This window comes from Capra hircus, chromosome 14 (assembly GCF_001704415.2).
Source record: "Capra hircus breed San Clemente chromosome 14, ASM170441v1, whole genome shotgun sequence".
In the NCBI taxonomy this organism is placed as follows: Eukaryota; Metazoa; Chordata; class Mammalia; order Artiodactyla; family Bovidae; genus Capra; species Capra hircus.
In genome coordinates this window covers 82,593,645-82,617,995 of record NC_030821.1, presented here as the reverse complement: position 1 = coordinate 82,617,995, position 24,351 = coordinate 82,593,645, and positions in this window count along the sequence as shown.

Genomic DNA, 24,351 nt, shown 5'->3' with positions numbered 1-24,351 from the left:
ATGAACCTAACAGATATACACAGAACGTCTATTCAATAGCAGCAGAAACACATTTTTTCTAAAACGTACATGGAATATTCACCAAGATATATAATATGTTGGCTATAAAACAAATCTTAATAAATTTAATCAAGATGGAAATCAATCTTTTCTGAGAGTTTTAATATGCACTAGAAATCAATTAACAGAAGAAAACTGGAAATTTTGTAAGAAAAAGAAATCAAAAGAAAAATCAAATCATATCTTGAGAAAAATACAAATAGAAACACAACAAACGTGTGAGATTCAGCAAAAGCAGCTCTAAAAGAGAATTATACCAATTATATTTATAGCAGTAAGTGTTAATATAAAAAAATCTCAAATGAGCAATCTAACATTTCACCTCAAAATGTAAGAAAAAGAAGAAGAAGCTAAGCCCAAAAATTAGTAGAAGGAAGGAAATGGAAAAGAGTAGATAGGGGAAAAGTAAAAGAGATGACTCAAACAAACAGTCAAAACAAAAGTATCAGAGAGAAGAGAATTTATGATTGATATCACAAAAATACAAAGTATCTTAAGAGCCTACTATGAAAAACAGATTAGATTACCTAGAGGAACAGATAAATTCCTAGAAACATATTAAATCACAATTAAATCATAAAAATATAGAAAGACTGAACAGATCAATTATTTGTAAGAGTATTGAATTAGTGATAAAAGCTCCAAAGAAAAATCGAGGACCAGATGGCTTCACTGGTAAATTCTACCAAAAATTAAAAGAAAAAATTAGTAATGATTATCCAATTTTCCAAAAAAAATAGAAGAAAAGGATATGATTCCAACTCACTTTATAAGGCCAAAATTATCCATCCTAAAACCAGACAATGTGATGTTAGTTACTCAGTCGTGTCTGACTCCTTGCAAACCCATGGATCATAGCTTGCCAGGCTCCTCTGTCCTTGGAATTTTCCAGGCAAGAATACCGGGGTGGGTTGCCATTTCCTCCTCCAAGGGATCTTCCTGATCCATGGATTGAACCTGTTCCTCCTGCACTGTAGGCAGATTCTTTACCATCTGTATTACCAGGGAACCAGAGAAGGAAAGTACATTTTAAAAAGTCACAGGCCAATATCTCCAACAAGCATAAATACGAAAATATTCAACAAAATATTATCAAACTGAATTTAATGACACATTAAAATGATTATACACTATGACAAGTGGGTTTTATTCCAGGGATGCAAGGATGATTAGACATCTACAGATTATGAAATGTAACAATCCTGATCATCTCATTAGATGCAGAAAAAATGTTTGAAAAAGGACTTTTGATTTCCAAAGTCTTTTCATGATAAAAACATAAACAAACTAGGTATAGGATAAGATCACAGATAAAATGACATGTAGTGGTGAAAAGGAGCACTGACCTGAGGCACTGAGGCCATTTAGTGTTTTATATTTTGACTTAGGTTTTCTGCTTCTGTATCTCATTCCTGCCCTTTGGCTTGTTCCTTTCAGTGTCTTTTCTCTCTCTTTTCCTCTTGTTCATGTCTTCTGTTTTTTTTTTGTTTGTTTGTTTGTTCATTTCTTTGGAGCACAACTGCCTAATCAAGATGTTGCCTTTTAGTTTAATGTCACTTAAGAGTTGTGACTGCATGTTTCCCAGCTGAAATTTTCAGAGTGCTCAGACAGTATTTATAAATGGTCGTAAAAATGGAGAGAGAGCTGGTCTTTCCAGATTCCTGGAAAAGAAGCTCATCTTCCCCACCTCCTCACCAGCTCATATTCATAATGATAAAAAAGTCTCATGGGAACATTGTTATTGACCCACATAGAAGTGAAGATTTGAGATAAACTGGATCCAAAATATTTGGATATTGTGTTTCTCAATGGTCATCAAGAGAAAATGGAGAGTGAGTGGCATAAAAGGCTTGAGAGAACCTGTGGGCCTGATGTCTGTGGCTCATCCATGACGGGTCCAAACCAGTGGTGCTTTGTCTAGTAGTCAGATAAAGTGAGGGAAGAAGGGCTTGCAAGGACAGCACCACTGCAGAAGTACTGTTGGTCACCCCCTCTTGAGTTTATTTCCAATTAGGATGAGGTCTCCAAGGACATAGACTTAGCAGTGGAGTTTGAAGGGAGTTTGATAGGTGGCCAAATGTCATCTGGGAAAACCAGTCACCAGTTGGAGTTCTGTGACCATGTTTCTCCTGGTTTAGGCCCTAGCTTTCTAGGGTGTTACCTTAGAGCAAGAACAGGAAAAATAACTAGCCCTTCATTCACTAATGTCTGCCTTTGGAACATGAGTGGGGTATTTGCTGAACTCTCTAGGACCTCCAATGCCCAAAAAGCAAGTGACCACATGCAGGTCTCTTCCCCTCATCCTGTCTTTTATCGAGCATCTGGGGAGATTGGTGCTTCCTAGGAAGGAAGCATATGGATAAAACATATATGAGAGGGAGGTGGGTAGTTCTTTTTGTCCCTTCTTATTTTCCACTGCTAAAGTTGCAATATTTATAACAGTAAAAAAATATTCTGAGGGTGGGGATGAATGTTTAATACACAAAGTCATTGTAAAAAGAAAGCTTTATCTTTAAGATCAGGAAAAAGATGAAGATTCCCACTCTAACCACTTTTATTCAACATAATATTGGAAGTCCTAGCCAAAGAAATTAGGCCAGAAAAAGAAATAAAATACATCTAAATTGGGGCATGAGTGAGGATATAAAATTATCTCTATTTACAGATGGCAAGATATTATATAGAGAAAACAATAAAAATTCCACCAAAAACTCTGAGAAATAGCCATTGAATTCAATAAATTTGAAGCATGAAAGATCAATATACGAAAAAGTCAGTTGCACTTCTATACACTAACAATGAAATATCAGAAAGATATTCTATAGCATCTAAAGAATAAAATATCTAAGAATAAATTTAAAATAGGAGATGAAAGATTTGTTCACTGAAAACTATTAAAAATGATTAAATTTGAAAAGAACACAAATAAATGAAAAGATATCTTATGTTCATGGATTAGAACAATTAATATTGTTAAAATGTCCATACTAACCTATGGAATCTACAGATTCAATGCAACCAAAATCCGAAAAACATTTTTCAAAAAAATAGGGAAAAAAAAAAAAAAAAAGGTCCTAAAATTTACATTTAACCACAAAATACCCGAAGTAACCAAAGGAATCTTGAGAAAGAAGAGTCAAGCTAGAGGAATCACACTTTCTGATTTCAAACTATATATAACAATGCTGATAATAATCAAGGCAGTATGGCACTGGCACCACAAACAGCAATATAGAGGTGCAGTCCTAAGACGGCAGAGGAATATGATGGGGAGACCACTTTCTCCCCCACAAATTCATCAAAAGATGATTTTATCAACTCCCACAGAACAATTTCTGAATGCTGGCAGAGGACACCAGGCACCCAGAAAGGCAGCCCAATCTCTTTAAAAGGAGGTAGGACAAAATATAAAGAACAAAAACTGAGACAAAAAATTTAGGGATGGAGATCCATCCTGGGGAGGGAGTCGGGAAGGAGAAGTCTCCACATAGTAGGAACCCTCTCACAGGCATGTCTGTGGCGAGTTTTGGAATCTCCCAGGGCAACATCAGTTCAGTTCAGTCGCTCAGTCATGTCCGACTCTTTGCGACCCCATGAATCACAGCATGCCAGGCCTCCCTGTCCATCACCATTTCCAGTTCACTCAGACTCATGTCCATCAAGTCAGTGATGCCATCCAGCCATCTCATCCTCTGTCGTCCCCTTCTCCTCCTGCCCCCAATCCCCCCAGCATCAGAGTCTTTTCCAATGAGTCAACTCTTCTCATGAGGTGGCCAAAGTACTGGAGTTTCAGCTTTAGCATCATTCCTTCCAAAGAAATCCCGGGGCTAATCTCCTTCAGAATGGACTGGTTGGATCTCCTTGCAGTCCAAGGGACTCTCAAGAGTCTTCTCCAACACCACAGTTCAAAAGCATCAATTCTTCAGTGCTCAGCCTTCTTCACAGTCCAACTCTCACATCCATACATGACCACAATAAAAACCATAGCCCTGACTAGACGGACCTTAGTTGGCAAAGTAATGTGCAGGTCATGGTGGAGAGGTCTGACAGAATGTGGTCCACTGGAGAAGGGAATGGCAAACCACTTCAGTATTCTTGCCTTGAGAACGCCATGAACAGGGCAACATAACTGGGAAGAAAAAAGAAAAAAACTCACAGAATATGAAACTAATTGCAACTTCCAGTAGAGAAGTGGCCCAGGTGCTCCTGTTTGCAACCAGCAAGTGGGGGCTGGGCAGGAAGGCGCAGGCTGCATCATTGGTCCTTAGTGTAAGGACCAGGCCTGAATGCCCTGAGGACAATCTGAGGAGCTAATGTGAGATAGCAACTCAAATTTTGGGATCACTAGAGAGACCAAAAAAAGAAAAAAAAAATTCCCAGGAAGGTTTGTATCCCCACACACAAAAGGCTCTATTAAGTGAATACCAAAGGAGAGCAAGCCGGCTGTGTATAGGACCCTCCATCCCTGGAGACAGAGAGGCAGACGAGCAACATCCAGAGCCGGAAGGCAAGGGGCTGCTGCAATCTCCACAGAGACCACATCTTCCACCAAACTGTGAGCAGGCTCCCAGTTGTTAACCTCATCTTCCTGGGATCCTGCATGGTTGACATCTGCCAGGAGTGTCACAGCCTGAGATCAGCTCCCCAGAGGAGACACACGGCACACCTGGGACTATGCTCTCACATTGCATCCTGAAAACCGAGCCTCTGAGACTGGGCAGGTGAATAACATGCATGGGCCACCTGGGACAGTGTGCTCACCAAGCATCTGGTAGCCTGAGCTCCTCAGACCTGAAAAAGGCTCAAAATGCACAGCCCATCCTGGTCTGTGCACTTGCACTGTACCTGAAAGCTTAGACCTCAGAAGTGCATGTAATGCAGGGCCCACTTGGGTCAGTACCCTTGCAGAGCACCGTGGAGACTGAACAGTGTAGACCCAAGAAGCACATGTTGCCTCGGGCTGTGGCAAATCCAGTGTGGTCCACCCTCTGTAAGCACTCCCCACACATGCCAGCAGTATTTGTGTGCAGTGTCCCTCCTTCCTCACAACATCCTGAAGAAGTGAGCCTAAATAAGGGGCCACGTTTGCCCCCTTGTGTCAAGGTGGAAATCAGACACTGAAGAGTCTTGCAAACAGAAGAAACCAAAATAAACAAAGAAGAGGAAACTGCTCTGGAAGTAACAGGTGCAACAGATTAAAACCCTGCATTTAATACTGGAGACATTGAGGGGCACCTATAGACCTTGAGAACAAGTACAAGAAGGAACAATTATCTTCCCCCGAAAATAAACCTTATTTTTTTAATTCCATGTATATTTTTTAATTATTATGATTGATTATGTTTTGTATTTTTATATTGTATTTTTGAGTTTAACATCTACCCTCTGTTTCTAATCTTTGCTTTTTGATATCTGTTATCAATTTTGTACCTCTAAAAATCCAATCTTCAGCATCCATTTTCACTTAGGGATTTGATTACCAGCTTGATTGCTCTCTCCCCTTTTGACCCTCCCTTTTCTCCTCCAGGTCACCTCTATCTCTTTCCTCCATCTTCTCTTCTATACATAACTCTGTGAATCTCTTTGGATGTTTCAGGCTATGGAGAGCACTTAGGGATTAGATTATGGGGTAGATTGTTCTCTTCCCTTTTGACTCCCCCTTTTCTCTCCTGCTCACTTCTATCTCCCTCCTCCCTCTTCTCTTATCTATATAACTCTGTGAATCTCTCTGGGCTTTCCTAGCTGTGGAGAATTGTTTCACCAACAAACCTAGGGGTTTTATATTCTATGCTGTATGGATGGAGAAGTATTGAGGCTACTGTAAGAGAAGAATCGAAATCCAGAGGCAGGAGGCTTAACTCAAACTTTAGAACATCAGAGGACTCCAGAATCCAGGGGACATTAATAGACGAGAGCTCATCCAAAAGTCTCCACACCTACACTGAAACCAAGCTGCACCCAAAAGCCAACAAGATCCAGTGAAAGACACACCATGATACTTTTCCAGAAAAACAGGAATACAACCCTGAACATAAAAAGATGGGCTCCCCAAAGCCATGTTAAACCCATAGACATCCCAAAACTCACTACTGGACTCTTCATTGCACTCCAGACAGAAGAGATTTAATTCCACTCACCAGAACATAGATGCAAGCTCCCCCAACCAGGAAACCTTGACAAGACATTTGCCAACCCCACCCACAGGGAATAGGTGCCACATTTAAGAGGAACCATGAAGTTCCACCCTGCAGAAAGGGGACCCCAACCATAAAAATCTAAACAAAATGAAAGACAGAGAAATATTCAGCAGGTGAAGAACATGATAAAAATCCACCAAACCAAACAAAGGAGGAGGATATAGTGAGTCTACCTGAAAAAGAAATAAAAATAAAGTAAAGGTGATCCAAAATCTTGAAAATGAAATGGAGCTGCAGATAAATAGACTAGTGACAAGAATGTCTCTAGAATGTCGCTAGAATACAAGAAATGTTTACCAGGACTTAGAAAAACTAAATAAGAATCAATCAGTATGAATAATGCAGTAGCTGAGATCAAAAGCACTCTGGAGGGAACCAACAGTAGAATAACTGAGGCAAAAGGGAAGATAAGTGATGTGGAAGATAGAATGGTCAAAATAAATGAAGCAGAGAGGAAAAAAAGAAATAATTAAAAGAAATGAGGGCAACCTCAGAGACCTCTGGGACAATGTAATATGCCCTAAAATTGAAATTATAGGTGTACAAGAAGAAGAAGACAAAAAGAAGGGGCATGAGAAAATACTTGAGATAATAATTGAAAACATCCCTAATAAGGGCAAGAAAATAGCCACCCAAGTGTGAGAAAACAAGTCCCAAACAGGATAAACCCAAGGCGAAACACCCCAAGAAACATATTAATCAAACTAACAAAGATCAAAGACAAAGAGCAAATATTGAAAGCAGCAAGGGAAAAACAACAAATAACACACAAGGGGATCCCCATAAGGATAACAGCTGATCTTTCAATAGAAACTCTTCAGGCCAGAAGGGAATGGCAGGACATACTTAAAGTGATGAAAGATAAAAACCTACAATCAAGATTACTCTACCAAGCAAGGATTTTGTTCATATATGAAGGAGAAATCAAAAGCTTTACAGACAAGCAAAAACTAAAAGAATTCAGGACCACCAAACAGGCTCTTCCACAAATGTTAAAGGTTCTTCTCTAGACAGGAAACACAGTAAAGGTTTATAAAAATGAACCCAAAGCAGCAAGGTAAATGGTAACAGGATCATACTTATCAATAATTACCTTAAGTGTAAACGGGTTACATGCTCCAACCAAAAGAAAGCCTGGCCAAATGGGTACAAAAACAAGACTGCTATATATGCTGTCTACAAGAGACCCTCCTTAAACCTAGGGACACATACAGACTAAAAGGGAAGAGCTGGTAAAAGATATTTCATACAAAAAGGGACTAACCGAAAGCAGGATGAGCAATACTCATCAGACAAAATAGAATTTGAAATAAAGACTGTGGTAAGAGACAAAGAAGGACACTACATAATGATCAAAGGATCAATCCAAGAAGAAGATATAACAATTATAAACTTATATGCACCCAACACAGGAAAACCTCAATAAGTAAGGCAAATGCTAACAAGTATGAAAGGGGAAATTAACAGTAACAAAATAGTAGTGCAGGACCTTAATACCCCACTCACACGTATGGATTGATCAACCAAACAGGAAATTAGCAAGGAAAAACAAGCTCTGAATGATACAGAGGACCAGTTAGACCTAATTAATATCTATAGGGCATTTCACCCAAAAGCAACAGAATTCACCTTTTTCTGAAGTGCACACAGAACATTCTCCAGGAGATCACATCCTGGGCCATAAATCTACCCTGGTAAACTTAAAAAAAAAAAAAAAAAAACTGAAATCATTTTAAGTATCTTTTTTCTTTTCTTTTTTTTAAACTTCTTTTAATGTAAAATTTTTACTTAGGTGAAATTCACATAACATTAAATTAACCATTTTAAAGTACCCAATTCAGCAGCATCTAGTACATTTACAGTATTGTGCGACTGCCACTTCTACCTAATCCCACAATATTTCCATCACCCCAAAAGATGCTCCCAACCCATTAAGCACTCACTCCCCACTTGCCCCTCCCCCAACCCTGGGCCACCGCGAGTCACCTTCTGTCTCTATAGATTTGCCTATTTGGGATCCTTCATCAGGTATTTTTTCCAATCACATTGCGGTAAGACTAGCTGTCAATTACAGGGGAAAAAAAAAAAAACACTAAAAATACAAACACATGGGGGCTAAACAACAAGCTTCTGAATAACCAACAGATCATGGAACATATCAAAAAGGAAATCAAAATATGCATAGGAACAAATGAAAATGCGACAACCCCAAACCTATGGGATTCAGTAAAAGCAGTGCTAAGAGGGAGGTTCATAGCAATACAAGTATACCTCAAGACACAAGACAAACATCAAATAAACAACATAACTTTACATCTAAGGCATTTAGAAAAAGAAGAAGAGAACACCCAAGTTATAAGAAGGAAAGAAATCATGAAAATCAGAGCAGAAATAAATGAAAAAGAAACAAAGGAGAATATAGCAAAAATCAACAAAACTAAAAGCTGCTCCTTTGAGAAGATAAATAAAATAGACAAACCATTAGCCAGACTTCCATGCTTCCCTGGAAACTCAGATGGCAAAGCATCTGCCTGCAATGCAGGAGACCCTGGTTCAATCCCTGGGTTGGGACAATCCCCTGGAGAAGGAAATGACAACCCACTCCAGTACCCTTGCCTGAAAAATACCATGGACAGAGGTGCCTTGTAGGCTACGGTCCGTGGGGTCGCAAACAGTCAGACACGACTGAGTGACTTCACTTTCAATTTCACTAGTCAGACTCATAAAAAAAAAAAAAAAAAGAAGAATCAAATGAATAAAATTAAAAATGGAAATGGAAAAATCAAAACAGACACAGAAATTTAAAAGATCATAAGAGACTACTATGAGCAACTTTATGCCAATAAAATGGACAATGGATGAAATGGACAAATTCTTAGAAAATTATAATCTTTCAAATCTGAACCAGGAAAAAAACAGAAAATCTTAACAGACCCATCACAAGCATGGAAATCAAAGCTGTAGTCAAAAATCTTCCAACAAACAAAATCCCAGGACCAGATGGCTTCACAGGTGAATTCTACCAAAAATTAGAGAAACGCTAACACCTATTCCATGCAAACTCTTCCAGAAAATTGCAGAGGAAAGCAAACCCAAACTCATTCTATGGGTCCACCATCACCCTAATACCAAAACCCAAAAAAAGATGCCACAAAAAAGAAAACTGCAAGTCAATATCACTGATGAACATAGATGCAAAAATCCTCAACAAAATTCTACCAAACAGAACTTAACAACATATTTAAAAAATCATATATAATTACCAAGTGGGCTTTATCCCAGGGATGCAAGGACTCTTCAGTATTCACAAATCAATCAATGTGATACACTATACTTCAACATAATAAAAGCCATATACAATAGACAGCACAAACATCATAAAAAGTATACTCTCCAGAATGCAGGAATAGAAGAAACAAACCTCAACATAATAAAAGCCATATATGATAAACCCACAACAAATATTATCCTCAATGGTGAAAAATTGAAAGCATTTCCCCTAAAGTCAGGAACAAGACAAGGGTGCCCACTCTCACCACTGCTATTCAACATAGTTTTGGAAGTTTTAGCCACAGCAATCAGAGAAGAAAAAGAAAAGGAATCCATTTTGGAAAAGAAGAAGTAAAACTCTCACTGGCAGATGACATGATCCTGTAAGTAGAAAACCTTAAAGATACCATCAGAAAATTCCTAGAGCTAATCAGTGAGTATAGTAAAGTAGCAAGATATAAAATTAATACACAGAAATCCCTTGCATTCCTATACACTAACAATGAGAAAACAGAAAAAGAAATTAAGGAAACAATCCCATTCACCAGCAATGAAAAGAATAAAATACTTAGGAATAAATTTACCCAAAGAAACAAAGGACCTATATATAGAAAACGGTAAAACACTGATGAAAGAAATTGAAAACGACACAAATAAATGGAGAAATATACCATGTTAGTAGATTAGAAGAAGCAATATAGTGAAAATGAGTATACTACCCAAAGTAATCTATAGATTCAACACAATGTTTATCAAGCTACCAAAAGTATTTTTCATAGAACAAATATTTCATAATTCATATGGAAATACAAAAAGTCTCAAATAGCCAAAGCAATCTTGAGAAAGAATGAAACTGGAGGAATCAACCTGTCTGACTTCAGACTATATTATAGAGCTATAGTCATCAAGACAGCATGGTACTGGCAAAAAGACAGAAATATAGATCAATGGAACAAAATAGAAAGCCTAGAGATAAGTCCATGCACCTATGGACACCTTATCTTTGACAAATGTGGCAAAGACACACAATGGAGAAAAGACAGTCTCTTTAACAAGTGGTGCTGGGAAAACTGGTCAACCACCTGTAAAAGAATGAAGCACTTTCTAACACCATACACAAAATAAACTCAAAATGGATCAAAGATCTAAATGTAAGACCAGAAACTACAAAACTCCTAGAGGGAAACATAGGCAGAACTCTCTTTGACATAAACAACAGCAAGATCCTCTATGATCCACCTTCCAGAGTAATGGAAATAAAAACAAAAATAAACAATGAGACCTAATTGAACTTAAAAGCTGTTGCATAATGAGAAAATCTATAAGCAAAGTGAAAAGACAACTTTCAGAATGGGAGAATATAATTAGCAAATGAAACAACTGACAAAGAATTAATCTCCAAAATATATAAGCAACTCATGCAGATCAATACCAGAAAAATAAACAACCCAATCAAAAAATGGGCCTAAAAACTATACAGACATTTCTCCAAAGATGACATACAGATGGCTAACAAACACATGAAAAGATGCTCAACATCACTCATTATCAGATAAATGCAAATCAAAACCACAATGAGGCACCATCTCATGCCAGTCAGAATGGCTGTCATCAAAAAGTCCACAAACCATAAATGCTTGAGAGGGTTTGAGAAATAGAAACCCTCTTACATTGTTGGTGGAAATGCAAACTAGTACAGCCACTATAGAGAACAGTGTAGAGAGTCCTTAAAAAACTGGAAATAGAACTCCTATATGATCCAGCAACCCCATTGCTGGGCATACACACTGAGGAAACCAGAATTGAAAGAGACGCATGTACCCCAATGTTCATTGCAGCACTGTTTACAATAGCTAGGACATGAAAGCAACCTAGATGTCCATTAGCAGATGAATGGATAAGGAAGTTGTGGTCCATATACACAATGGAATATTATTCAGCTATAGAAAGAATGCACTTGAGTCAGTACCAATGAGGTGGATGAAACTGGAGCCTATTATACAGAGTGAAGTAAGCCAGAATGAGAAACACCAATAAAGTATATTAGTGCATATATATGGAATTTAGAAAAATGGTAATGACAACCCTATATACAAGACAGCAAAAGAGGCATATATGTAAAGAACAGACTTTTGGGCTATGTGGGAGAAGGTTAGGGTGGAACGATAAGAGATAATAGCATTGAAACATGTATATTACCATCTGTAAAACAGATAACCAATACAAATTTGATTCATGAATCGGGCCACCCAAACCTGCTGCTCAAGGACAACCCAGAGGGATGGAATGGGATTGGTGGGGTGCTCAGGATTTTGGGACACATGTACACCCATGGCTTGTTCATGTTTATGTATGGCAAAAACCACTATATTATTGTAAAATAATTAGCCTCCAATTAAAATAAATTAATTAATTTTAAGAAAAATAAAAAACAGCAATATAGATGGATAGAACAGAATAAACCACCCAGAAATAAACCCATACATATTGTTCAGCTAATTTGTGACAAAGTAGCCAATACACACTATGAAGAATGGATAGTTTTTTCTATGAATAGTGTTTGGAAAATGAAACAGCCACATGCAAAAGAATGAAATTGTATCTATATTTTATATCACACACACGCATACGCACACACACACAAGCCTCAAATGGATTAAAGACTTGAATGTAAGACCTAGCACCATAAACTCTTAAAAGAAAACATAAGGTTAAGTTCCTTGACACTGGTAATGGAAATTTTTTTTTTATTTAACACCAAAAGCAAAGCAACAAACAAAATAAATGAGACTTCATCAAATGAAAGTGTAACAGAAACCAGCTTAAAAAGAAAAAAGGAAAATCCAATTAAAACTCACAGAGGAGCCACATAGACATTTTTCCAAGGAAGACATGCAAATGGCCAACAGATACATAAAAGATGTTCAGCAATAATAACCATGAGAGAAATGCAAATCAAAACCTCATTGATGTATCACTTCACGGTTTTTAGAATAGCTATTGTGAAAATGAGAAGAGATACGTGTTGGCAAGGATATGGAGAAAATAGCGGCTCTGTATACTATTGGTGAGAATGCAAAATGGTGAAACAACTATGGAAAATGGTATGGAGATTCCTTAAGAAACTGAGAATAGAACTAACATGTGACCCACCAATTCAAATTCTAGGCACATGTCCTGCGTTTATAAAATGAATATCTCACTACAGCACTATTCACAATAGCCAAAGTTTGGAAACAACCAGAGTTGGTCTACCAGTGAATGGATCAAGAAAATGCACACACACATACACACACACACACACACACGCACACACACACATACATACACACACACACAAAATGGAATATCATTCAGCTTTTCAGAATAAGGAAATCTTGCATTTGCAACAACATGGATGAACCTGGATGGCATTATGCTAAATGAAACAAACTGGACAGAAATAGAGAAAAGCAAATTGTTTACATATGGAATTGTTGTGAAGGAAAGCCACTCATAGAAACAGAGAGTAGAATGGTGATTAATAGGGATTAGGAAGTGAGGAAAATAGGGAGGAGGCTGGTTAAAGGACACAAACTTTCTGATATAAGATAAATAAGGTCTGAGAATCTCATGTACAACATGGTGACTATAGATAGTAATATTATATAGTGTTACATCTGATAAGAAAATAGAACTAAAGTGTTCTTACAAAAAAAGAGGAAAAAATGTTTATATATAAGGAGATGAATGTGCTGATTAACTTAACAGTGGGAAGCTCTTCATAATGCATATTATACATTGTAAATATAAATATATATATTAATATATATCAAATATGTATACTATAATATGTATATCAAACCATCACATTGTACATTTTAAGTATATAATTTTATTTGTCAGTTATACTCAGTAATTCTGAAACAGTTAAAATTTTTCTTTAGTGTTTACTGTTTATCTCCAACACTATTCCAAATATTTTTATTATATTGTCTCATTTAGTAATCATAAAAATCCCATGAGAAAAAAACGCTACTGTCATTCTCATTGTGCAGAAGAGGAGGTTAAGCACACAAATACTAAATAACTTGCACAAGCTAGAATTCAAGTGCAGACAACCTGGCCCCAGATGTGGCACTCCATATTATTATGGAACCTACTTTAGAAGGAAAATATACAACATGGGGAGTGTCACGTGGAGGCAAAGAAAGATGATGAATGCTGGTTGTAGAGCTGCAAGGGTGGCCTGAGGAAGGTGTGGACTGACTGTAGGCTGAGCAAAACTTGAAAGATCAGGAAGAATCATTGTGTAACAGAAAGACTGGACACATGTTATGGTGTTCAATTGCTGAAAAATGTATAAAGGATGAATTTGATAGAGAAATCCACAGAGAAATACAGAGAAGCCACTAAGTTAAACTTAAGTGGCAACTATGGTTTCCATTCGGTCCCAAGGAGCATATCTGGGAAAGTTAAGAGGGACGTGCATACAGGACATCTTGTGTAAGCAAAATGAGAAGAACTGCCTTCCCAGGGCACTGTCTTGGCTGTTCATGGAAAGTTGTTTCTCAGTCTTCTAATTACTACAGAGAAGGATACATCATATATTTACATTGTTATTGTTGATACTGTTTTTCAGTCACTAAGTCATGTTCAACTCTCTGTGACCCTAGAACTGCAGCACACCAGGATTCCCTGTCCTTCACTGTCTCCTACAGTTCACTTAAATTCATATCCATTGAGTCACTGATGCTATCTAACCATCTCACCCTCTGCCACCCTCTTCTCCTTTTGCCTTCAGCATCAGGGTCTTTTTCAATGAGTCAGTTCTTCACATCAGGTGGCCAAAGTATTGGAGCTTCAGCATCAATCTTTCCAATGAATATTCAGGTTTGTTTAGGATTGACTGGTTTGATCTCCTTGTAGTCCAAGGGACTCTCAATAATCTTCTCCAGAACCATAAGTTGAAAGCATCAGTTCTTCACTGCTCAGCCTTCATTATAGTCCAATTCTCACATCTGTACATGACTACTGGAAAAACCATAGCTTTGACTATAAGGACCTTTGTCAGAAAACTGACATCTTTGCTTTTTAATATGCTGTCTAGGTTTGTCATAGCTTTCCTTCCAAGGAGCAAATGTCTTTTAGTTTCATGGCTGTAGTCACTGTCTGCAGTGATTCTGAAGTCCAAGAAATTAAAATCTGTCACTTTTTCCCTTTTTAATGTTGAGTATTAAGCCAGATTTTTCACTCTCCTCTTTCACCTTCAACAAGATGCTCTTTAGTTCCTCTTCACTTTCTGCCATTAGAGTGGTATCATCTGCATATCTGATGTTGCTGATATTTCTCCCAGAAATCTTGATTCCAGCTTGTGATTCACCCAGTCTGGCATTTTGCATGATGTACTCTGCATATAAATTAAATAAGCAGGGTGACAATATACATCCTTGTCTTACCCCTTTCCCAATTTTGAACAAGTCAGAACCAGTCAGTTGTTCCATGTAAGGTTCTAACTGTAGCTTGTTGAATCACATACAGATTTCTCAGGAGACAGGTAAAGTGGCCTGGTATTCCCATCTCTTTCAGAATTTTCCACAGTTTTTGTGATCCATACAGTCAAAGGCTTTAGTGTAGTCAATGAAGCAGAGGTAGATGTTTTTTTCTGGAATCCCCTTGCTTTTTCCATAATCCAATGAATGTTGACAATTTTATCTCTGGTTCCTCTGTCTTTTCTAAATCCAGCTTGTTCTAAATCTGGAAGTTCTCAGTTCACATAATGTTGAAACCTAGCTTGAAGAATTTTGAAGTTAACCTCACTGGCATGCAAAGTGTGTGCAATTGTCCAGTAGTTTGAACATGGTTTCCCACTGCCCTTCTTTGGGATTGGAATAAAAACTCACCTTTTCCAGTCTTTTTCCAGTCAAATCACATGTTTATATGAGCACCTAATAGAAATTGTCTCACTCTATCACAACAGTAGCCCCGAAATTGTGTTTTTGTAATAGAGCATGACATATTTTCCCCCATTTTCCAGTCACCAGTCAAATGTTTTCCTGAAGTGATACATCAAATAGTTAAATCTTGTTACTAAAGGAAAAGCAAGTCATTGCATGAACATTTATACATACGTCCACATGAAAAGTTCACAATCATGGAACTGTTGTACTCTTATCTCCTGATTCTAACCAGGTCCCTAGATTAAATCTACAAGTGACCTCAAGCCCAGTGTATCAGTAACCAAGAAAGTGATGTGCTGCTTTATAATTCTTACTTTTTTAATTAACAGGAACTTTCTACTCCCACTCATCATTATGTTAAATTGTATCTTGAGGAACTAAAATACAGACTTTTCAAATATATTTTTGCCTTTTCTCACTTACCCTGGCATTTTTAGAGACTAAAATGAACCATGCAGGAAAGAGTTGAAAGTGAAATTCTCTCAGTCTTGTCTGACTCTTTGTGACCCAGGCCAGAATACTGGAGTGGGTAGGCTTTCCCCTCTTCAGGGGATCTTCCCAACCCAGGGATGGAACCCAGGTCTCCCACATTGCAGGTGAATTCTTTGCCAACTGAGCTATCAGGGAAGCCCTGCAGAAGAGAGTTGGTGAGTTTCAAATGCATGAAAATAAAAGACAAGTAACACTTGAAGGGGATGTAAAGAACCCAAAATGTTTTAACATTAAAAAATAAATGATTATGTTTACCTTAGGGCTTCCCTAATAGCTCAGTTGGTAAAGAATCCACTTGCAATGCAGGTGACCTGAGTTCAATCCCTGGATTGGGAAGATCCCCTAGAGAAGGGAAAGGCTACTCACTCCAATAGTCTGGCCTGGAGAATTCCATGGACTGTATAATCCATGGGGTCACAAAGAGTCAGGCATGACTGAGCGACTTTCACATGTTTGCTTTGGATTCCAGCTGAGATACAGACCAGTGGGTTTGGGGGGCTTTTCTTGTTTATGTGTTTGTTGTTTTTTTCTCTTTCTGTCTCTCTGCTTTAGATATCAAATTACAGCTAGAACTAGTAAGATCTCCAATTAACACATGGACAGCAGAAATGTCAAAACAAGGAAAATGAAAAAGCCAAAGCACTTTTATGCTTATTCAGTGTTTTATCTCATAGTTTCTTCAGTTTCCATCCCACATGGAGAAATTGATACGTACTGAAGATTGCCTTCTGAACATGAATGAGGTGTGACACAAAAGGAAATTTGGAGCTTAATGATTTATTGCTTTATCATTTTTAATGCCATCTCTGTTCATTCTCAAATCCAGGGCAAGCTACAGGACATATTAAAAGGGCAACATTTTCTGTATTCCTTTTTTTAAGTGCAAAGCACTTAACATTTTCTAAGTACGAGGCATTTAGCTTACTGCTTGATGAGTAACATTAAAGACTGTATTTTAGACCACTTCAATACAGAATGCATTTTTTCAATTCTCAACCAACTTTTAAATGTTTGCACTGTGATTCTTATTTTCCTATTAGCCTGTAGCTATTTTAACTGACATTCTCCTTTTAAGTGAAATGTGTTTTGTCATATACACAAAAATTACATATACACACAGATCCACATTGCAACTAGCTTCAGACTGGCCAGGTCCATATAATCTTCTGTCATCCAAGCCCATCACTCATTATCTGAAGAAGCAAAAACAAGTCGTCCAAATTTGTGATGCCATCCAACCATCTAATCCTCTGTTGCCCCCCTTCTCCTCCTGTCCTCAATCTTTCCCAGCATCAGGGGCTTTTCCAACAAGTTGGCTCTTTGCATCTGGTAGCCAAAATATCAGAGTTTCAGCCTCAGCATCAGTCCTTCCAATGATATTCGGGGTTGTTTTCCTTTCAGATTGACTGATTTGATCCTGCAGTCTGAAGGACTCTCAAGAGTCTTCTCTATCACAATTCAAAATCATCAATTCTTCAGCACTCATTTTAAAGCTCAGTTTCAGTTTTTCATGAGCTCTAGGGCATGGGTTAACAAATGTTTCCTCTAAAGAGCCATATAGTAATATTTTAGACTTTTCAAGCTAAACAGTCAGCCTGTGTTGCAACTGTTCTATCCTTGTACCTCCTAGAACTACCATAGACATTATATCAGTAAATGGCTGTGACTCTAATCAATACAATTTTCTGCATGTGGGTTTAGTTCTGATCTTCCACTGTGGACCTCTGCCCTAGAGTGCGAACTAATACCTTTATCTTAGTTATGCACTACATTGAAATTTCTGAAACCAATTTAAAATGTCAGAAAATAGAATTGAATTAGCATTCGAAGATCAATAATGTGCCAAATAGCACGTTTTTTTTTTTTATTTTGCCAAAGTTTACTCAGGATATTTTTTAAAATCCATTAATTTTCACAAGGTTGACTGTTTTCAGAAAATAAGTTATAAAATACACACTCACAGTCAAATAAAAGTGCCTTTCAATTGCAATTACATATTCAACAAGGAAGGAAGGAAGAATTTGTAAATAACCACAATGCTGGGCATATTGCCATTGAAGGATTTCTTCTTCTCATCTCTTTTATTTCTAGTGCTATGAAGTTATCTTTCTAAGAACAAATTTGAGTCTAAATCATGGAAATAGAAATTTAAAAAGAAACCCTATTCTATTAACATTAACATTTAATTCTGTACATCAGAATTCTTAAAATTGTGGGTAATCTCATAAAGGTAAAATCTATAGTTCCTTAATTTTTAACATGACACCCAAGCTCCTGTCCTGGATGCCATATCCACACACTCATTTCATAAATTTTGAGAAAAATTATTTACCTATTTTAATAAATATTGGCATCCCTATATCACCATTCATATAAAATTTAAGACCTCAAAACATATTTTTATCCCCCATTAGTTCCCACAAATTCCCAAAATTCAAATTCAAAACTTTTTTAGCAGGGAATCTATTTAAATGCAGAATTACTCATAAGCAAAATCTTTAACTTGGAAAGAGCTTCCTCCTTCATTTCTCCAAGATGTTTAATGAAGTGAGTTTTTCACAAATCTACTCAATCATTTTGTTATTTTTAAAACACTTTCTCTTATTTATCAGCACTTCTACCTCTATTTCAAACTTGTTTCTCACTTCCCAGTAAAGGAATATTTCACATGTGAAAGAGCCAGGCCTAATCCTCAGTTATCTATGTATTCTCTTTGTTCTTTCCATCTTGAGAACTGATTAGCCCTAAACCCCTAAGAAGAACTGAATTCCAAAAGCAGAAGAAATTCTGAACTACAACCCAGAAAGTTCTCTCCTTCACACACATCACCACCTCTGGCATCCACAGTCTGTCATCTGGAGTCCACAGCTGGCTATGCTCAGAAGTGGCTGAGACACAAGGACAGGGGACTTCACACCTCACTCCTCGTGGTCCTCATGGACCCCAGGGATCCTTCTTCATGGGCAACAAAAGGAACGGGAGACTTCTTTTCCTTGTTGTTAGTCAGAAAATACACAATTTGAAGCCAGAGATTTCCCTAATTTTGTAGTGATCGACAAGAACTTAACTTTTCTGAACTTCAAGATCTTCATCTATAAGATGACAATAACAATTTCTATTTCATTTAGTTCTCAAAATAGACAGCCAATAAAAAGCACTTGTGATGGCTATCAAATTAAAACATGAAATAGCATTTTTAAGTTAAAAATGTTCAAATACTATCAATCTCATTTGGTTGAATCTAATATATCTTCACTTTAGAGTAACTAGATATATAGATGCAATGTTATTTTATGTGTCTTTGTGTTGAAATAATGAAGAAACAGGTTGAGGGCAGTGCCCCCATTAATGAGCCCCAAACTAAAACTAGTCCCAACTAATCCTGACTGTGGGCTCTTGATATGGTCTTAGCAAGGGGGCCTTCCTTGGTGACTCGGATGGTAAAGAATATGCCTGCAATGCAGGAGATCCAGGTTTGAGCCCTGAGTCAGTAAGATCCCCTTGAGAAGGGAATGACAATGTTGAAGCCATGCATTCCAGGAAACAAACTCACTCAGAAGGACAATGCAGATAGTAGAGTGAATTTTATTACACTGGCAAGCCCAAGGCAGAGTCTCCTGTTAGCCAAGGACCCTGACCAGCATTTGTGAAAATCTTTTTTACCCCAAGTATACGTATCTGAACCCACCACTCCAAATTCCTAGAGACTTACATAAACCAAGGAAAATACAGTCCCAATAACACCATCATTCACGTGCTATTTGCTCATGTGCTCAAATAGTCAAACAATTACCCAATAGTCAATAAACCCGAGGTTACACTCCGATAGATACAGAAAAATGTATGGCCTGTCTGGAGAAAGGGGTGATTCATGTACATTTTCTCTTAGGCAATGAGAAACCTAGATATGATCTTCAAGGTTCCCCTGTCTGGAGGGGGTCTTATCCTTCTGTTGTTGTTTTCATAGGCACTAAACACAGAGTTCAGGGTCCATTGAAAAGGTGGCCAAGCATGATCAGCATGAACAGGCCTAAGATGGAGTCCAGGCCCTATGAATTCCTTCTTCAGCAACCCCTCCAATATTCTTTCCTGGAGAATTCCAAGGACAGAGGAGCCTAGTGAGCTAATAGTCCATGGGGTTCCAAAGAACTGGACACAAGTTAGCAACTAACACTTTCACGTTCACTAGAAAGAGGGCCTAAAGGAGGAAGCAGAGAGGAGAGAGATTCCATTATCTTTCAGGTATTCATTGCACAATTGGATTTAAAGTACTGTTTCAGATAAAATTATATGAGTTTGAGGTTTGTTATCAAAAGATAAACTAAAGCATCTGACAGCTTATTCTAATACACTACTTAAGATTATAAACAAGTGAAGTATCAAGCCAATCAAAAACTGTTGAGTAAGTTATTTGTTAGGAGGGCATAGCAACCCACTCCAGTATTCTTGCCTGGAGAATCCCATGGATAGAAGAGCCTGGCAGGCTACAGTCCGTGGGGATGAAAAGAGTCAGACATGACTGAAGGGACTTAGCACACATAACACAGCACAAGTTATCTATACTAATGTAAACAACATAAGTCATGGCTTTTTTTGTGATTAAAAAACATGCAATTTACCATCTTAACCCTTATTAAGTATACAGTATAGTAGTATTAACTATATGCACATAATTATTTGATTAAAAAATTCATCAACTACCATTTTATCTTACCCATATTCCATAAAAATCAATAAATTAATAGGTCAAACTTAATAATTTTTAATTACCATTCCAAAACTCTATGGCTTTCCTTGGTGGCTTTGATGGTATAGAATCCAGCTGGAATGCAGAAGACCAGGTTCAATCGCTGGGATTTAATACTTTTTGATTATTATTCCAAAATTCAATCTATACCTATAAAAAAAAAAGAAGAAACTTCCATCTACAGTAATATTATGAAATGACAATAATCCTAATATGCAAGTATTAATAATCAACATTTTTAACTTAAAAAAAAGAAAGGAAAGGAAAGCTGACAAATACTTCCCAAATGTCAGACAGGGTATAGATTACTCCTTACATAAGAGAATCCTGAATAAATGGTTCAACGAATGCCTATATGTAAAATTAAGAGAACATATAAGAATGTGAAGTCAAGCAGGCCTTAGAAAGCATCACTGTGAACAAAGCTAGTGGAGGTGATGGAATTCCAGTTGAGACATTTCAAATCCTGAAAGATGATGCTGTGAAAGTGCTGCATTCAATATGACAGCAAATTTGGAAAACTCAGCAGTGGCCCCAGGACTGGAAAAGGTCAGTTTGCATTCTAATTGCAAAGAAAGGCAATGCCAAAGAATGCTCAAACTACCGCACAATTGCACTCATCTCACACTAGTAAAATAATGCTCAAAATTCTCCAAGCCAGGCTTCAGAAATTTGTGAACCGTGAACTTTCAGTGTTCAAGCTGGTTTTAGAAAAGGCAGAGGAACCAGAGATCAAATTGCCAACATCTACTGGATCATCGAAAAAGCAAGAGAGTTCCAGAAAAACATCTATTTCTGCTTTATTGACTATGCCAAAGTCTTTGACTGTGTGGCTCACAATAAACTGTGGAAAATTCTGAGAGAGCTGGGAATACCAGACCACCTGACCTGCCTCTTGAGAAATCTGTATGCAGGTCAGGAAGCAACAGTTAGAACTGGACATGGAACAACAGACTGGTTCCAAATAGGAAAAGGAATATGTCAAGGCTGTATTTTGTCACCCTGCTAATTTAACTTATATGCAGAGTACATCATGAGAAACACTGAACTGAAAGAAGCACAAGCTGGAATCAAGATGACGGGGAGAAATATCAATAACTTCAGATATGCAGATGACACCACTCTTCTGGCAGAAAGTGAAGAGGAACTAAAAAGCCTCTTGATGAAAGTGAAAGAGGAGAATGAAAAAGTTGACTTAAAGCTCAACATTCAGAAAACGAAGATCATGGCATTTGGTCCCATCAGTTCAGTTCAGTTCAGTGGATCAGTCGTGTCCAACTCTTTGCAACCCCATGAATCGCAGTACGCCAGGCCTCCCTGTCCATCACCAACTCCAGGAGTTCACTCAGACTAATGTCCATCGAGTCAGTGATGACATCCAGCCATCTCATCCTGGGTCGTCCCCTTCTACTCCTGCCCCAAATCCCTCCCAGCATCAGAGCTTGTTCCAATGAGTCAACTCTTCCCATGAGGTGGCTAAAGTACTGGAGCTTCAGCTTTAGTATCATTCCTTCCAAAGGAATCCCAGGGCTGATCTCCTTCAGAATGGACTGGTTGGATTTCCTTACAGTCCAAGGGACTCTCAAGAGTCTTCTCCAATCCACAGTTCAAAAGCATCAATTCTTCGGTGTGCAGCCTTCTTCACAGTCCAACTCTCACATCCATACATGACCACTGGAAAAACCATGGCCTTGGCTAGACGGACCTTAGTCGGCAAAGTAATGTCTCTGCTTTTGAATATGCTATCTACGTTGGTCATAACTTTTCTTCTAAGGCGTAAGTGTCTTTTAATTTCATGGCTGCAGGCACCATCTGCAGTGATTTTGGAGCCCAGAAAAATAAAGTCTGACACTGTTTCCACTGTTTCCCCATCTATTTCCCATGCAGTGATGGGACCGGATGCCATGATCTTTGTTTTCTGAATGTTGAGCTTTAAGCCAACTTTTTCATTCTCCTCTTTCACTTTCATCAAGAGGTTTTTTAGTTCCTCTTCACTTTCTGCCAGAAGAGTGGTGTCATCTGCATATCTGAAGTTATTGATATTTCTCCCTGTCATCTTGATTCCAGCTTGTGCTTCTTCCAGTTCAGTGTTTCTCATGATGTACTCTGCATATAAGTTAAATAAGCAGGATGACAATATACAGCCTTGACATATTCCTTTTCCTATTTGGAACCAGTCTGTTGTTCCATGTCCAGTTCTAACTGTTGCTTTCTGATCTGCCTACAGATTTCTCAAGAGGCAGGTCAGGCGGTCTGGTATTCCCACCTCTCTCAGAATTTTCCACAGTTTATTGTGATCCACACAGTCAAAGGCTTTGGCATAATCAATAAAGCAGAAATAGATGTTTCTCTGGAACTCTCTTGCTTTTTCGATGATCCAGCAGATGTTGGAAATTTGATCTCTGGTTCCTCTGCCTTTTCTAAAACCAGCTTGAACATCAGGAAGTTCACGGTTCATGTATTGCTGAAGCCTGGCTTGGAGAATATTGAGCATTACTTTACTATATATATACTAGCATATATATATTTACTATATTTATACTAGCATGTGAGATGAGTGCAATTGTGCAGTAGTTTGAGCATTCTTTGCATTGCTTTCCTTGGGGATTGGAATGAAAACTGACCTTTTCCAGTCCTGTGGCCACTGCTGAGTTTTCCAAATTTGGTGGCATATTGAGTGCAGCGCTTTCACAGCATCATCTTTCAGGATTTGAAATAGCTCAACTGGAATTCCATCACCTCCACTAGCTTTGTTTGTAGTGATGCGTGTTTTGGGGGGCGCTCCAAAATCACTGCAAATTGTGATTGCAGCCATAAAATTAAAAGATGCTTACTCCTTGGAAGAAAAGTTATGACCAATCTAGATAGTATATTCAAAGGAAGAGACATTAGTTTGCCAAGAAAAGTCCATCTCGTCAAGGCTATGGTTTTTCTAGTAGTCATGTATGGATGGGAGAGTTGGACTGTGAAGGAAACTGAGCACTGAACTGATGCTTTTGAACTGTGGTGTTGGATAAGACCATTGAGAATCCCTTTGACTGCAAGGAGATCCAACAGGTCTATTCTAAAGAATATTAGTACTGGGATTTCTTTGGAAGGAATGATGCTAAAGGTGAAACTCCAGTACTTTGGCCACCTCATGTGAAGAGTTGACTCATTGGAAAAGACTCTGATGCTGGGAGGGATTGGGGGCAGGAAGAGAAGGGGATGACAGAGAATGAGATGGGTGGATGGCATCAACAACTCGATGGACGTGAGTCTGAGTGAACTCCGGGAGTTGGTGATGGACAGGGAGGGCTGGCATGCTGCGATTCATGGGGTTGCAAAGAGTTGGACAAGACTGAGTGACTGAACTTAACTGAACTGATATGTTATTAAATCTATCTAGTCTTTCTCTAGTTGATCTTTAAGAGATTTTAAATTTATTCTAATTTGTCTCGCCACCAATGTCACCAATGTAATTGTGGTTCCTGTCAGAAACATCTTAATAGATTTTGTGATTGCTATTGAGTAACAAAGAACAGTTTGCATTTTCACAAACTCCCAATGATCCAGGAATGGTATAGCAGAAACTGTCTTCTCTACTGAGTTTTAGACTCCTGTCCAAAAGTGTTTAGCTTTCTTCTTTAGTAACTATCACAATAGT